Source organism: Mercenaria mercenaria, chromosome 19 (genome assembly GCF_021730395.1).
Source record: "Mercenaria mercenaria strain notata chromosome 19, MADL_Memer_1, whole genome shotgun sequence".
Lineage (NCBI taxonomy): Eukaryota > Metazoa > Mollusca > Bivalvia > Venerida > Veneridae > Mercenaria > Mercenaria mercenaria.
Genome location: NC_069379.1, coordinates 32,582,418 through 32,588,542, shown reverse-complemented (window position 1 = coordinate 32,588,542; position 6,125 = coordinate 32,582,418).

The following is a 6,125-nucleotide window of genomic DNA, read 5'->3' as shown; positions in this document are numbered from 1 at the left end:
ATCCTTTTTAACGGATTTAAAAAAAAGACTTTTTGCTCATTAAAGTCATTTTAGCCCACCATCATCAGATGGTGGTCTATTCAAATCACTCTGCGTCCGTGGTCCGTCGTCCTTCCGTCCGTCCTTCCGTCCGTTAACAATTTCTCGTTATCGCATCTCCTCAGAAATTACCAGGGGGATTTTGACCAAACTTTGTCAGAATGATGTATTGATACCCTAGTTGTGTACCTCTGAAAATCAGACTGGTTCAACAATTTTTGAATGAGTTATGGCCCTTTGTTTATTTCTATAATTTACATAGATTTATATAGGGAAAAACTTTAAAAATCTTCTTGTTCAAAACAACAGGGCCTAGGGCTTTGATATTTGGTATGAAGCATCATCTAGTGGTCCTCTACCAAGATGATTCAAATTATTTCTCTGGGGTCAAATATGGCCCCGTCCTGGGGGTCACATGGTTTATATAGACTTATATAGGGAAAACCTTTGAATAACCTCTTGTCCAAAACCACAGGGCCTAGGGCTTTGATATTTTGTATGTGACATCATCTAGTGGTCTTCTGCTAAGATTGTTCAAATTATCCCCCTAGGGTCAAATATGGCTCCACCCCGGGGGTCATATGGTTTACATAGACTTATATAGGGGAAAACTTTGAAAATCTTCTTGTCCAAACCACAAAGCCTAGGGATTTGATATTTGTAATGTAGCATCATCTAGTGGTTCTCTACCAAGTTTGTTCAAATTATCCCCCTAGGGTCAAATATGGCCCCGCCCTGGGGGTCACATTGTTCATATAGACTTATATAGGGTAAAAGCTTTTAAAATCTTCTTGTCAATAACCTACAACATTCAAATTTGGACCATATGTATGGTTTTGAGTGGCAAGATGAACCTTGACATGAGTTGACCTTGATTTTGACCTAGTGACCTACTTTCACATTTCTGTAGCTACAGCTTTCAAATTTGGACCACATGCATAGTTTTGTGCACTGAAAAAAACTTTGACCTTGACATTGACCTAGTGACCTACTTTCACATTTTTGAAGGTACAGGCTTCAAATTTGGACCACATGCATAGTTTCGTGTTCCGAAATGAAATTTGACCTTGATTTTGACCTAGTGACCTACTTTCACATTTCTCAAGCTACAGGCTTCAAATTTGGACCACATGCATAGTTTTGTATACCGAAACAAACTTTGACCTTGACATTGACCTAGTGACCTACTTTCACATTTTTGAAGGTACAGGCTTCAAATTTGGACCACATGCACAGTTCTGTGTTCCGAAATAAAATTTGACCTTGATTTTGACCTAGTGACGTACTTTCACATTTCTCAAGCTACAGCCTTCAAAGTTGGACCACTTGCATAGTTTGGTGTACCGAAATGAACTTTGACCTTAAGATTGACCTAGTGACCTACTTTCACATTTCTGTAGCTACAGGCTTCAAATTTAGACCACATGCATAGGATTGTGTAACGAAACAAACTTTGACCTTGACATTCACATAGTGACCTACTTTCACGTTTTTGAAGGTACAGGCTTCAAAGTTGGACCACATGCATAGATTTGTGTTCTGAAATGAAATTTGACCTTGATTTTGACCTAGTGACCTACTTTCACATTTCTCAAGCTACAGCCTTCAAACTTGATGCACATGCATAGTTTTGTGTACAAAGAACTTGGTCTTTGAAATTGATCTAGTGACCTACTTTCACATTTCTCAAGCTACAGCTTTCAAATTTGGACCACATGCACAGTGTTGTGTACGGAAATGAAATTTGACCTTGAGCTAGTCAATAAGTCTTGAAATTTGGAACACTCAAAAATGGCACATTGGTGGGCGCCAAGATCACTTTGTGATCTCTTGTAATTCTTCCCTTTCTGAATCTAAGATTTCAATAAATGTCACAGAATACTCGTTCCGCCGGGGCTGCCGCATGAAGGAGTTCGCACACTTTTACCTCCCTACAACAAATCTGAAATCAAACTGAGTCTGGGGGCCTCCGGTGCCGAGCGGTTAAGGTTGCTGACTTCAAATCACTTGCCCCTCATCGATGTGGGTTCGAGCCTCACTCGGGGCGTTGAATTCTTCATGTGAGGAAGCCGTCCAGCTGGCTTACGGAAGGTCGGTGGTTCTACCCAGGTGCCCGCTCGTGATGAAATAATGCACGGAGGGGCACCTGGGGTCTTCTTCCACCATTAAAGCTGGAAAGTCGCCATATTACCTATCATGTGTCGGTGTGACGTTAAATCCAACAACAAAAAATGAGTCTGCTATTATTCTGCTTCTTAGATTTAACTTTACATTCAAGTTTATTTTTGATAATTTTGATAAGTGTCTAAATGTGTCATTGTTTATGCTGTTTCGTTTTCGTAGAAATGGGTAATACAAATTAAGCGCTCTAATCGTCTTACCAGTCTGTATAATCTAAATGCATTGAAATAAGCACTTCGTTAATTACATGAATGTCCAATGCTAAAATGACAAATTATTATTATAGACAGTTGGCGAAAGCCCCGAGAAAAAAATCCGTAGGCATTTTTTAGTACAATATGGTATCATACATCAAAATGTTCGTTGGGGTATATGGAATTCAGTCAGGGTGGATACCAGGCTCAAATATCCGTATTCAAGTTTTCGTGAGGCCCCAAAAGGGGTGCACGTGATCAGAAATAATAATGAAAGTAAAATGTTGTTTAAATTACAGTTTAAGGTAAATCTGACTTAAATATATAATAGAGTGGAAAGATTCAATTATATTATATAACTTGAGGTATAAATGTAATTTTCAAGTGAAATTAAAGACTAAGAGGCCCTAAATTGGGGGTTCTCCGTCATACGGCATTTACATGATGAGTATCCAATATGTTAACATTTGCAGTGCATCGATATTAACATGTAATTATCCTCTATAGTATCCAGTGCATATAAAAAACCTAAGACATATTACATTTTCTTTGAAATTTCATATATAATTCAAGAGGCCCCAAAAGGAGTTACACTCAAAATGAACAATTTTAACCGGACATGCTGCATATCATTTTTGCCATCAACGTAACATTCAGTTAGGTGTGTGGATATACTCACGCAGTCTTAAAAGATTAACTGTACTAAAACTTATTGTGTAAAGTAATTTTATTGTATTTATTATTGCAGCATCACTTTCTACTGAGGTCTGAGAACACTAAAACCGAGACTTTCGCAAAACACTTTGATACATATTGAATAAGTAACTGTGAGAATTTCAAGAAATTGTAGAGCCAATATATTCAAATACATGTTACTTCGCTGCATTTCATTTCCTTATTTTCATTTAATTGTTACTACAATAAGAGTGCGTAAAATATCGGTTTAATTGGTACTAACTTTTGAGACAAATATAGTCAAATTGCTCAAATATGGAATACTTAACCGTTATATACACTCAAAAAAGTAAACACGCAATATCACTTTCTGGCAAATATTTCATTTTTTGCAAAATATTGTGTGTAAATATTTGGTGTACATTTATATACACATATAAATTGCCAAACCTTTCAAAATTCCAGTGCATTTGAAGAATAGTGAGAGCTATTCTGTTCACTCTGGTGTTCGTGTCGCCTTTGTTGTTATCCTCACCTTGGATAAGACTTTTAAGTTTTGCATGTAAGTTCATATCTTAGCAACCAATATATGTGTTGGATTAAAACTTTACATAAGGCTTTTGTGTCATCTAACATTTTGAAATAAAAATAATCTTGACTGAGTTTAATACAAAATATGATTTCAACCTAGAATATTTGGTAAAAGTTTAGCATGTACCTAGAAAAAGGTGTATTTCAGAAACTACATGCATTTGATTAAAATTTCACATAATGCTTCCGGTCATCAAACTTCGGGAAGTAACCAATGGTTTTGTAAGTCTTGCCCAGCCATGGTCCTTGTTAAACTTAGAAGTTGCTGAATAGTCAAGCGCAAGGCTTTTGGCCAGCTATTGTTATTAAAATCATTTTCGGACTTTATCCATGGCCAGAACAGGCAGTTTAAAAAATATTTTGTTGAAGCAGTGGTATGCCATAAGACCAATTGACATTCATTTGTTATGAAATGGTGGAGTCACCAAATGTAATAATACTACTACAATGTAAAAAAAGCCCGCCCGCTTAGCTCAGTAGGTAAGAGCGTTGGTCTACGGATCGCGGGGTCGCGAGTTCGATCCTCGGGCGGGGCGTATATTCTCCGTGACTATTTGATAAACGACATTGTGTCTGAAATCATTAGTCCTCCACCTCTGATAATTCATGTGGGGAAGTTGGCAGTTACTTGCGGAGAACAGGTTTGTACTGGTACAGAACCCAGGAACACTGGTTAGGTTAACTGCCCGCCGTTACATGACTGAAATACTGTTGAGAAACGGCGTTAAACCCAAAACAAACAAACAAACAATGTAGAAAACCTCGTGTGACATTACACGTACATGTTTGAAATCGAGTCTACATCACACAAAAGTGTTTTGCAAGGTAAAAATTTCAAACTTACCAAACTTAAACGCTTGGTCAATTTATTAATCATTTAACAGAATCAAGACTTTTACGGATATGTGGTATCTCATTCCTTACCGATGATCGAATTTCTGTATATCGAAATGTAATTAACATGAGTGTCTAAGGTGGTAGTGAAATGAATTACAACACAGGCGCCATATGCTCATGTAACACAAGTCATGCTTAGGCTGCCCTAAAGAATGGATGTTGCATTTTTTTTCTTTTTGAGAGTATTTTCAAAGCACAAGGCTAGACAAAAAATGCAAGGACAAATATTCATTAAGAAAAACTACATTCGGAGAAAGAAGCCCCCCCCCCCCCCCCCCCCCCCCCCTCCCCTCCGCCATCAAACAAAAACACCATATCAGTGATTGTATGGATGTGTACATGATTAACTTTAGACTTAATATACATGAACAAAGTAAAATATATAGACAACGAGAAAGATACGGACACACAAAGGAAAAAAGTGGAGCACAGATTTGGAACTGTCAATTGCAAAAACACTACTTGGAAATTAAACCAGTAAAAAGTGAAGTAAACCTTTCTCCTAATCCTTCCAACTTTTCAGAGTTGCATAACAGTGTAAATAAAAGACGTAATGGCAAAGTATGTACAATACGAAATGTTTCTGTAAATTTAGATACAAAGTAAGCCTAACAACTATTAAGACATGTACTCAGTTCTTTTAACCTGAGCAAAATAGGCTTCTAGAGCATAATAAGCCTAGAACTGCAAAAATGACCATTAACAATTTTTTAATGTTGAGCTGAAACTACACGGAGTGCCCTCAGGCTGGAATCTAGACCTGACCATCACTAAGGTGCCAGGAAAATCGTTTCATGCAGTCATTTGTACATAAAAATGCTTACTCTCAGGAATCCTTACAAGTATAACTATCGTTAATAACGAACAACAAAATATACATACTTAATCTATTATCAAAATTGTAAACAAACAGATTTCACAGGTTCTGTACATTCTTGTTCCTATAGCATGAATAGAGGCGAGTATATGATGACAAAGAAGAGCCAATATCTACAATCTGCAAGGCACGAAATTACACAAAATACTAATGATTACATCATTTTTGAAAATATTAAAATTTTCTAGCCCCTTTGTGACTACTTCATAAACACCACCTACCAAAAACGTAGCTGGTTGGGAAAATAGGTGCTACATGTTCACATGAACATCAGTGATCCTTTTCAGGTAATGAAATACTTACAATAATAAAATGTAACTATCAGCTGTGCAGTGTCATTGTGACATTTACTGAAGTGGACACACACCAGTACTGGTGTCATGTGATACATGAAATGCTGACCTCCAGATTGAGCAGCGGAAACCTAAATACTTGACAACTGCTCCGCTGATACCAAATTAGTTAAAAATGTCTTTGACTTGTCTCTCTGGCTAGCTGAATTAAGTGATCTGATTGTTGTATGGGGTATTATCCAATGATACAAGAGATCAGATGAATAAAGAAACATGTATAGGTGACATTGCCAATGAATATAATTATAGACTTGCTACTAGCATATCAAGAGGTTACACATTTAAGATTAATCTGGTCTTTGAGCAATATTTATACTA